This window comes from Vitis riparia, unplaced genomic scaffold, assembly GCF_004353265.1.
Source record: "Vitis riparia cultivar Riparia Gloire de Montpellier isolate 1030 unplaced genomic scaffold, EGFV_Vit.rip_1.0 scaffold639_pilon_pilon, whole genome shotgun sequence".
Lineage (NCBI taxonomy): Eukaryota > Viridiplantae > Streptophyta > Magnoliopsida > Vitales > Vitaceae > Vitis > Vitis riparia.
Window position 1 is genome coordinate 144,069 of NW_023269721.1, and position 12,768 is coordinate 156,836.

Genomic DNA, 12,768 nt, shown 5'->3' on the forward strand with positions numbered 1-12,768 from the left:
GTCTATATGTATATAATAATTTTGTCATCATATTTTAATATATTCAATTGATATATTCCAATATATATTTAAATTATAAAACTTAATTAAACAATTAAATTTTGTTATAACTTAATTTATTACATAATTGATAATTAAAAACTCCAAATGAATAAATAAATTATGTGACAACAAAGCTTTAATAAATAATTGATAATATTCCATTGAATGCAAAAGAGTTTTGGTATATTCACATATACAAAATAAATAAATAAATAGTAAACACTGACATTCACATTTGTAAAATGTCATAAGTTCTAAAAGTAAAAGAAAAGTAGCAAACTAAAACATGTGCAAAATATGATAACATAAAAAAAAAAAAAAAAAAATAGTAAAGATTGATATGTAGCAAGCAAACTAACACATGTGCAAAATGTGGCCACAAAAATAACACATTTGCAAAATGTGATAACATCCAAAAAAAATAATGCAGTAAACAAAAGTACCATATATACATGTCAAGGAAAGATAATGTCCAAAAAAACTCCAAACCAAGTGTTAATGGAGAAAATGTCAATCATCATCCATGAAGTGTGACTAAGAATCCATAAGCGGTGTATCATCTGAAGGAGATGAACTTCTTGAGCTTGATCTTGGAATATGCATGTGTTAGCGTATTTCACTAACAAAACTAGCTAATTGAGCTATCTGGGACTACTGGTGCTGGATTCGAGTCTCTTGACTTTGTGAAAGCTCTCGTGTTGCTTTAAGCTCATTCTCCAATTCTATCTCTCGATGTGACTTATGTGTAGATTTCGATGAGGATGAGGGTGGTCAAGGGCCATGACCTAAGCCCTTGATATATCCAGATCTTGACCCTAACACTTGAACACATATTTCAGCCTCTTTCAAGGCTTGACCACCTTCTGGCACTGGTTGCTTTTGCAATTCTAACATGTTTTCCTACAAATACAAAAAAAAAAAAAAAAAATGTAAAATAATGTAAAACACAAACTAATTAAATAAAATCTTTTCAATAGGCAACTTGGCTAATTCAACTATAATTTATTGCAAAAAGAGAATATATATATAACAATTTGCTTAAGTTTCATAGCATGTTCTTTATGATTATGACAAATTTTTGGAAGGTTCATATAAATTTCTATAGAATTTCATGAAAAAAAAATTGAAACTTTTTCATAGCATGTTCTTTATGACTATGGCAAATTTTTGGAAGGTTCATATAAATTTCTATAGAATTTCATGAAAAAAAAATTGAAACTTTTTCATAGCATGTTCTTTATGACTATGGCAAATTTTTGGAAGGTTCATATAAATTTCTATAGAATTTCATGAAAAAAACAATTTGCTTAAGTTTCATAGCATGTTTTTTATGACTATGGCAAATTTTTGGAAGGTTCATATGAATTTCTATAGAATTTCATAAAATTTTCCTACTATATATAGAATCACAAAATTTAATAAGACCAATTTAATTCATTTTTATCTATCATTTTTAAACTCAGTCAAATGAAAATAAAAAAAATTACATAATGTGAAAAACCAATTTTGTATAGTGACCTACTTAAGCTACAAGTTAGAAACAAAATGAAAATCATATTTAAATAAAAAAATAAGCAAGCTAAAGATTCTATAAGGAAAACTTACATAAGAAGCCTCTGCTTCTTGGTTTATCCAACCATTTTGAGAAGTCCAATGCATTAACTTGAAAAGTTCTATTTGTCCTGGCGCTTGTCCGGTGTGTCGTGCCTAGATAACAACATGAAGAATGAGTAAAAAAAAATATAAATATAATTTTAAGAAACAATAAACTATATAGAACCTCTCAAATAAATTTGCATCCATGGTGATCAAAATTCACGAGTCACACAAGAAAGATCTCTTATGCAAGTTAAACAACCAGATTTTTATTTTATGTTTATTGTAATATAAAGTAAGTCATTTTTGAATGTTGTATTATAATCTAATTTTTGTTATATTATTATTTTTCTAGCCAAAATTATGATATTTATAATAAATTGACTCACTTAAAAAGAAAGAAACAAATATATATGCTTTGTATAAAGAAAAAAATGCATATTATAAAATTACAAGTCAAACTCCCTATTCTAAAAGGAAAACAAATCAAGAAACATATCTAGAATATTAGATAGAACACAAAATATACAATTTGGTTGCATGACATGAAAGGTATGTGCAAATAAGTATAAAAATTGATCAAAGTAATCAACAAAGGCCAAATAAGTTCATTGTGAAATGCTAAACGTAGAAAAACTCTAAACCTTAGATCTAACACTACAAATACCAACTATCTGCAAAATTAAAAATCAGAATGATGGAAAGATCAAAATTCAATTAAAAGCATGGTATAATACACAATCTAATTCAAACCCTTAGTTGCAAGTGGTCAAGGTTTCATCATTCACCAAAATCATAAATTAACCAATAATTTAAAATCTCTAATTCAAACAATAGTTATGAATATATACATATAGAGATATAGGAAAAGTGAAACACAGTTGAAAGGTTTTTGAAAGGAGCTGGATGAAAGTAGTGATGGAAAGAAAAACCCAAAGAAACCTCTATCAGAAAAGGGTTAGATGGACTTGGTTTCACCAAAGTCCATATATTTTTTTTTAATTTTGTTAATTTAAAAGATTTATTAATTCTTTTGATTTTAATTTTGGTCTTAAGTTGTGTTATTTATATGTAACTTAATCTTTTTGAATGATCTATATGTATAATACAAATCCACAATATTGAAGGGATAAATCATTTCTACAAATGTGTACACCTACTGAAAAAAGAAGGCTGCAAAAATTGGTTTTATAAAGGAACCCTATGGTCAAGGCTTAACATGCCTTGACCATACTAGGCCTATTTTCATAGCCCATGACATGTCATATCTAGAACCCTTCTATGTTATGAATATAATAGTACCTTGGCTATATGCCTTTCTTTATTTTTGAAAAATCACAAATGGTCCATATTTTTTCCCAAGCAATCACTACCACAACTAGTAAAAGCTGAAATCTTCTTGCTATAAGTATACATGCCTTCTAGTCATGGTTTTTATTGACACCTACTTAAGTTGTTGACTATTCCTTTATTTTCTTAATAACATACATATACAAGCAACAAAATATAAATTTAACAATTCAATTTCATTGCCTTAAATTCATCCTAAAAATATATTAAAAAAATACATCCTTATTATAGCTACTATGGACTTATTCTAATGTATAAAGTAATGTTAACATCATAAAAAAAGACTATCCTACTTCAAGTTTAACATAGTGATCATTGTATAGACATACATTTGTTTTAGAAATGAACATTAAACTCAAGGCTAACGAAAACATGCAAATAGAAGAATATTCAATATTGTCATTCATACCAAGTCTTAAGAGTATGGAATTCGATATTTATATATAAAAAAAGACTATCCTACTTCAAGTTTAACATAGTGATCATTGTATAGACATATATTTGTTTTACAAATGAACATTAAACTCAAGGCAAACGAAAACATGCAAGTAGAAGAATATTTAATATTGTCATTCATACCAAGTCTTAAGAGTATGGAATTGTAATGAAATGCACCATAGCTTTTAATGACCAAAATCTATACATAATAACAATAGTTTTACTTAAGGGATGGAATCAAAATATTAGATCCAACACATGATTCAATACAATAAAGACAATATTAAGCATTTAATAAGCTAATTATTTCCAAAGATAAAAGTTGATATATCTCATTAAACTAAAGAATAAAGTTAAATCATTTGTGAAGTACAGTAATCAACAATTTAAAAGCATTAATAAAAATAACATAATTCTTAATTTTACCAATTCTTCCACATGTTGTACAAAGGACCATGATCCACCCCGATGAGTAAAAGGTAACTTCATTCTGTTTTCAGTGTTCAATGTTGAGCGTCGCTTTATGATTAAAAGTTAAGATCAAAGTATCAATATTAAAATATAATATCATGTTAAACATGATAAAGCAACCAAACAAGATTTTGATGAAATCTTTACCTGGAATTTTTCTGAGGCAAATCTATCACATAACCAATCCCACTGCTTTTGATCACTAACATGCTTATATGGATTCTGCTTTGCCAAAGCTATTGTTGGGTACTTCTTGAAATGCTTGTGGCACTTGTTTCTGTGATCTTTGTATCTTGCAGCCATTTTGCCTTCTATAGCCTTTTTCACATGATCTTGAGTAAAATCAATTATAAACTTTTCCTAGAACACAAATAGTGAAGTAAGAAATATTTAAGCTTCTAAGCAAATAAGATGACCAATTGAAATTTATAAATAAAACTTTTAGTGCAATAGTTAGATATTTTTCTTATTCTTTGTCACAATTAGCTAAGCCAATAAGATTATTAACCAAAGAAAGGTTAGTCAATAAACTAAAGTTGATTTATTGTTATTCATAGTGGACTAATACTTAGATATTTTAGAGAGAATGAAAAAAATATAAGAAAAAATAGGACAAGTTAACTCTATATGGGATTTTAGTTGGAGATGATTACAAAACTTTATAATTAGAATAAATCATGATAGTGTAAGGATAGTAATGGATAAAATAGAAGGTAATAAAATTATAAAGATCACATGCTTACAAAATTTAAGGTTAGAATGCATTAATATGGTAAAACAAGGACTAGAAATTAACTACTTTTAGTTGGTTATTTAATCTACATGGAATAGTTAATTAATGTTTCCTGGTAATTTTAAAACTTAAATTTTATTTGCCTCTACCTCTAAGGAGAAAATGGAAAATAATGATAAAGTATTGTTTTCCATAGGCTCAAACTAATATATATATTTTGTAATATAACATAAAATTTTACATCTCACATCTTCCAAAAATGGAAGTCAAATTACCATAATAATAATAATAATAACAATAATAATAATAATAATAATTACAACAACAATAATAATGCAAAAACATACACCCATATGGTATCAATACCAAAGCAAATCTAACAAATAGCAAGCTCAAAATTTTAAATTAGTATAACACTCATTTAACATTTCTAACTTTAAGTCAAAAGGTCTACATTAATTTTCACTCGTATACATGCATAGGTATACATATAACATATAAATTATCATTTCATTACTAAACCTAATTAGTAATGGAAAAATTATGCATCAAATTAGGAATATTTTCAAGCATCATACCTGCAATTTCTCCATCATGAAAACTTTGTCACTTTCTGATATATCAGCCCACTTCTCAACGTCCAATGGTGCATAATTTCTTACAATGGTTCCTATTTCAGATTTCATTCTACTACTGTTGACACCAGTCGGAGCATTATTTTCGGGTTTAATCTCAACCCCACCAAGTGGTCGACTTCCATTTGCTTGGATCAATTTGTCTGTCCCAACACCTCGATTGTCTCCCCGAACTTTCCTACGTCCTATGCATTGATCATTAACAATAATTAGTTCACATAAAATATTTGTAAAAACAAATAGAATGTTGTTATAGTAATTGTTTTATTAAAATCTCCATAAGGTAGTCCAACTTATATAGATAATTTCTATATTATAACTATATAGAAGTGAATCCAATAAAATGTTTTCATAACACTAAATTTTTTGAAAAAAAAAATCTAATTTGTTTTAAAAAAAAAAATTTTTTTTTTTTTTTTTTTTTTTTTTTTTTTTTATGTTTTCATATTACTAAAGTCTCAAATGTTTGTTGTGATTAAATTATATTAGTAAAAGATTCAATTTAATTTCATGCAACTTAAACAATGAAAATTAATAATTTCAGGTGATGCAACTGAACTGTTGAATATATATATGTATATATATACATATATAAACTAATCCAACATCCTTACCAGTGGTAGAATCAGCATCCATGGTAGAGGTGTTGTTATTGGGATCAAAAGGTGTCTCACTCGTGTCCATTATTGCAGGGGCTATGGTGTCCTCTACATTCCCAAAACCCCGCATGAGTTCATCTATACCAACTATCCGACTGTACTACGAGTCATCCTTCGAGCTGAGCATTAGAAAATTATAAGAATTAATTAGCACATATAACTTCATTGAACATAAAGAAATTTGTTAAACAAACATACTAATAAAGCATAATTTAGACTAAATTTGACTATATTTCAAAAATAAAAGTTAAAGTTTTTTTAATGCCTATATAGATTTAATATTGTTAAGTCTATGACAACAAGAAGAAAAATTCCAAATTTTCTTTAACCTATCCAATTAAACCAATTCAACATGCTTACGAGTTGAGTCTTTGTTAACATTTCTTGGTGTCCCACAATCTTGCAATGTTGGAGGGGGAATTGGGGTGTCATCTCCATTCTCAATATCTTGCATAGGTAGAAATGTATCAACTCTCTAACTATCACTACACGGCATCCTGCATACTGAGCATTGAGAAATTATACAAATTAATTAATGACATATATGATGTTGTTCAACACCAAGATGGTTTCTATAAACAATGATTTTGCAAAGCATATTTTTCATAATATAGTCTAATACATTTAAAATAATAATAAATAATATAGGTATTTTTTTTCTTTCATACAAATAAATTATAACACTTTAGTTTAGTTATATTTCAAATAAAAAGGAATGGATTTTAAGATAATGAATAGAGCAAATACAAATGGAGTTAGCCAAGTTTACGCTTTTATAGCTTTAGCACTAGTAAGTATATAACAGTAATAAAACAATCACAATTTCAAATTATGAGGTAACTTATCTAATTAAACTAGTTCAATATGCTTACATGTGGAGTTGTTTTGATGCCTACTATGTGTTCCATTGGCTTGCAATGTCGAATTAGTTGTAGTGTTCTCTAGATTCCCAACACCTTGAAGTTGTCGTTCTATGCCTCCTCTCTTGCTATCATTATCAGTCATCTTACATGCTAAGCATTAAAAAATTATATCAATTAATAGAAATTAAGTCATTGAAGTTAAACGTATAGCAATTTGATTTAGTTATACATATGAAATAAAATGAATACATTAAATCTCTAATAATAAATTTATCAATTACAAAGGGACTTAACTAAGTTTATATTTTTATACCTTCAATATTGTTACATCTACAACAATAAAAAAATAAAAAATAAAAATCAATTTTTTATTTCAACATATCTAATTAAACCAATTAAACATGCATGCTTACTTGTGGAGTTTCTATTGAGGCTAGTATGAGCAACATCAACTTGCACATTTGGAGGAGTTCTATTAGCTTCCTTGATTGGACTTGTACCTATAATCCTTCCACTTCGTGTCCTCTTTTGTGCTAAATAATGACAAGAACATATATTTTGTTAATCTACATGAACTTATTTAGAACATTTATATAAAGTATTTCAACTTCTTTACCTGTGTCAAAAATCATTTCCACTGTGAGGTTGGTGTTTAACCTCCTATATGTCCCACTAGTTTGCACTAACGGAGGAATACCTTCTTGACCTTGGCTGAGTTGATCAGTACTAAGTCTTTGAATGTCATTCTTTGTCATCTTATGTGCTGAGCATTTTAATGTATAAGTGTTAATTTGACATCATTAACTCATTAAACAAAAAAAAATGTCAAACATATATTTTAATAAGTTAATTTTAATTAAAAATCGATATGACCTGCATTCACATTATCCTCTAACTGCTTAGGTATGATAGGTGGACGTGGTCTTTTTCCAGGAGCCATCACAACTATGCTGAAAATATGTATATAGAAAGGCAGCTATTATTAATAAGGTGAAAACTTGTAATCAATAAAATAATGAAATTTGAATAAAACATATATATGTAAAGATCAAATGAATTAGTAAAACATGATAATGGAAAACATAGTATCATTTAAATATCATACTTGCATGTTTAGTCACTCTCACTTTCACTTGAAAGCCACTCCTCCACAATGTTATCATTATCAACAATGATATCTTCTTCTATTATATCATCGCATATGAAATCATCATCACCATCATCATTTCTATCACCCATACACAAAATGTTATTATTTATGACTTCTGGATTAACATTAATGCGATCAAAACGTTCTAATTGATCATCTAGTTCAAATGACCATTCAATATCACATGACTCATTTTCTTGGTAAGCATCATCTTTGTTTGTCTCGTCAAAATTTGCATCAACTTCTATATTACTGTCCACCTCTAAAATATCCCACAAGTGTCTATGTTGAACCTTTTGCACAACTTTCCAATTTTGGCCATTTTTATAATCATCAAGATAGAACACTTGATGAGCCTGAGTAGCTAGTACAAATGGATCATTTTCATACCAAGTAGAACTAATGTTTATGATGGTAAAGTGTGGATCTTGTTGTATTTTTTTCCTTTGGTGATTTGTGTCAAACCACTTGCACTTGAAAAGGATAATCTTATACCCAAATAAATAATCTAGCTCCAGCACATTGGTTAAAACACCATAAAAATTAACATTTTCTCCATCATGCTCCCCTGAAACACAAATGCCACTATTTTGGGTAATTCGATGATCATCATGATCTTTTGTGTGAAAACAACTCCATTTACAATACATCCTGTATATGTGTGAATTCGAGCATCTGGTCCACATGCCAATGAATATAGTTCTTTCGTGACTTCAGATGGATGCTTAATACGCATTTGTCTCATCTGTAATAAGAAAAATGCATTTTAATTGTTGTTGTTAAAATATATACTCTACCATTAAGAAATATGAAAGACATGATTAATAACTTACATGATCTTTAAACCACTTAGGAAAATATTTTTCTTGTTCCAACTCCAAATTTGAAGCACTTATCCTTCGTAACTCATCCAAGTGCTCACTACATGTGCATTGTTCACAAAAGTGTGTATATAAGGTGTTATATTACACAAATGCTCTAAAAAAAACATATTTAAACAACTCGCACAAGATTGGTTAACACTTACTCTAAATAGGGTTGCAACTCACGACAATTGTTTATGACATACCAATGTGCCTTTTCCAATTCTTCTTTCGAAAGTTGCTGTAATTATTGACCACCTATTGGTCGTGCTTGTTGTGAGAAAATAGATAAATGGCCACTAGCTTGTTCTTCTCGATTATCCTCATTCCTTTCATCTCGAGTGAAACATGTTTCAATTCCATGAAGGTACATTGAACAAAATGTTAAAGCTTCATTCACAGTGTATGCTTCAGCAATTGAACCCTCTGGTCGAGCTTTATTTCTAACATATTTTTTTAAGGTGCCCAAGTTCCTAAATATGAAAGAAAAGTACCAAAAAAAAAACAATTTTATTTATCACATGATAACATTACATAAATTTCATTATTTTTTAATATAGTTAAATGTATGTAAAATACCTCTCAAATGGATACATCCACCGATAGCTTACTGGTCCAGCAAGCTTAGCCTCACGAGGTAAATGCACCGCTAAGTGGATCATAATATCAAAGAAAGCCGGAGAGAATATCCTTTCAAGTTTACACAATATTATGACGATTCCTTCCTCTAATCTTTCTAGGTCCGCAACGTACAATGTCTTAGCACATAACTTTTGGAAGAATCCAGATAATTCAACCAATGCAGTACATATGTCCTTATTTAAGTAAGGACGAATACCAACAGGGAGAAGCCGTTGAATCAAGACATGACAATCATGAGATTTTAACCCTAAAATCTTCTCATCGCTAATGTTTACATTTCTAGATATGTTTGCTGCATAACCATCTGGAAACTTGACTGACTTTAGAAACTTACAAAATTCTTTTCTTTCTTCGAAAGTCAAGGTATAACATGCATGGGGTTTTAATAGCTTATTTCCTTTCAATTGAAGATGTAACTCATTCCTTATCTTCATGTCGGCCAAGTCCAAACGAGCTTTCTCAGTATCTTTAGTCTTCCCTACAATGTTCAACAAGGTATTGACCACATTATCACAGGCATTCTTCTCAACATGCAATACATCAATATTATGTCTCATCTTAAGTTTTGACCAATACTCCAACTAAAAAAAAATACTCTTTCTCGTCCAATTTAATTCTTCAAGCCCTCGTTTCCTTTTCTTGTCTTTATTATTTATATGCTTACCAGGCTTAGAATTATAAACATGAGACAATTGTTGTAAAATATCCTCACCAGATAGTGTCTTAGGTGGTGGTCAATGTTCAGGCTTACCATCATGTTGTCGACTCCTTCTCCAACTATGATTAAGAGGTAAGAATCTCCTATGACCCATATAACATATTTTGCTTCTAATGCCCTGTGAGGATATGTCTTCATTTCAAGTAGGACATGCCTTATACCCTTTTGTGCTCCAACCAGACAAGTTTCCATAAGCAGGAAAGTCATGTATAGTCCATAGTAGACATGCATGCATGCGAAAATAATCTCCACTTGACATGTCAAACGTATGGACACCATCATGCCATAACTCTTTAAGCTCATCTACCAAAGGGCGTAAGTATATGTCAATATCCTTACCTGGAGCATGTGGCCCAGGAATAAGTAATGACATCATGAAAAAACTTTCCTTCATACACTTCCAAGGTGGCATATTGTATGGCACAAGGACAACTAGCCACATACTATAGTTGTTACTCATAGTACCAAATGGATTGAAACCATCAGTTGCAAGGCCCAACCTCACATTTCTAGCATCCTAAGCAAACTAAGGATATTGATTATCAAAATCCTTCCATACCTCTGAATCTGCCGGATGCCTCAACACTCCATCTTCATGGAATTTTTTTTCCTTATGCCATCGCATATCAGCTGATGTATATCTTGACATAAACAATCTTTGTAGCCTTGGCTTTAATGGAAAATGTCGTAACACTTTCTGAGGGATCTTTCCATTTTTATATCTTGGTTCGTTACACACGGGACAATTGTGAAACGTCTCATTCTCTTTCCAAAATAATGCACAATCATACTTGCATGCATGAATGGAATCATATCCTAAACCAAAATCTCGCAACATCTTCTTCGCATCATAATGTGATTTTGGAATGTTTGCTCCATCTAGAAAAGCATCAAGTAGTAGTTCGAGCAACATGTCAAATGACTTATTGCTCCATCGATTAAGAACCTTTATGTGCATCAACTTTACAAGAAAACTCAAAGTTGAGAACTTAGTACAACCTGGATACAACTCTCGATGAGCTTCACTAAAAAAATAATCAATATTCTTCCCATTTCTACCTATTTCATGACCAATAGATTCATTCGAGTTAACTTCTTTATTTCTTGGCCCATGCATATCATTTATTGCATCATTAATTTCATCATCAACATAGTTGTCATTGATCGCACACCCATTACTATCACTACACATATCAGGATGCGCATGTGAAACACCTTCAACTTCATCACCATGATGTATCCATCTATTGTAACTACTTGAAAACCCATATCTAATTAGGTGTTGTTCAACTATGATCAAATCTTGGAATCTTACATTTAAACACTGTCGACATGGACAACGTGTTTTATTATCCACTCTTAAGTGTTGCTTTGCTGCCTGAATAATTGTTCTCACACCTTCAACATATTCATTACAAAGTCTATTTTGTAGTTACATCCAACTCCTATCCATCTTCTTAGATCTGATACAATCATCAATGATGTATAGGCATAAATTTAGACTCTCACACACACATATGTATGTAAGTATGTATGCATATTTGTATATACCATATGTGAAATAAGGAAATGAGATAAATTAAGTGAAAACAATGTGGTCATAGTCTCGCTATTACATGGTCATACTCACACATATAAAGTAAAGAAATTGCTTATGCACAACTAGTTTATCTTGTGATAGAATGATGCAAAGGTGAGGTGTTGTTCTTTGCATAGGCAAATTCCTATTTTCACATATATGAAATCCTTATTCCTTAATGAGCTTGGTAGCTATATGCGTTAATAGTAGTTCCTGTATGTTGCATTGGATCTTGAAGTTACGATTCTAGGTAAATATTACTGATAGAAACTCAAGACCATCAATTTAAAACAACCGACAAAAGGTAAAGAAAAACCAACAATGTAATTAATTAATCCATAAAAATTTTGGAAAAGAAAAATCATAGGGGAAGTTCAATAAGGATTATCAACCAACGATACGATCATTATAATGTCAATGCTCACTTAAATAACAACCAACTAAGAAGTAGTGAACACTATAGATTCATGAATTATAATATGATGTCTTAATAAACACATAAAGACAATATTAAAGTACTTATTATTCTACCTAACATTAAATAGAAGGAAGATATAAGTTATAATTCACATTCCAATGTTAGTAATTTTCTCTAAAGGTATGACTATGAAAGATCAAAATTGTAGAGAAAAAAAATAAGTTTATAAATTTTCTACCTAAGACATAAACCTTATAAATAAAAATTATAATAAAAATGGACCATGATGATTTAAGAATACACAAAAAAAAAAAAAAAAAGTAATTTGAGCATATCAACATATGATGAGTGTCTTATGCATTCTAATATATCCAACTTCCTAATTTAGGTGGTAGTTCCTATTCCATATAGGAATGCATAATCCCTATGACTCAACCACTAATAAGCTTCGTTTTACTTCAACAAAATTTCGACAGCATTTCCCCATAGTTCTCCAAGTACACGAAATGGGCAAGACATTATTTAACCTTGTCCAAATATGCACCCAGAGAACAAAAGGAAATGTTATCGAAATTTTAAGAAATGAACGAAGCATATGAGGGTGATTTCAT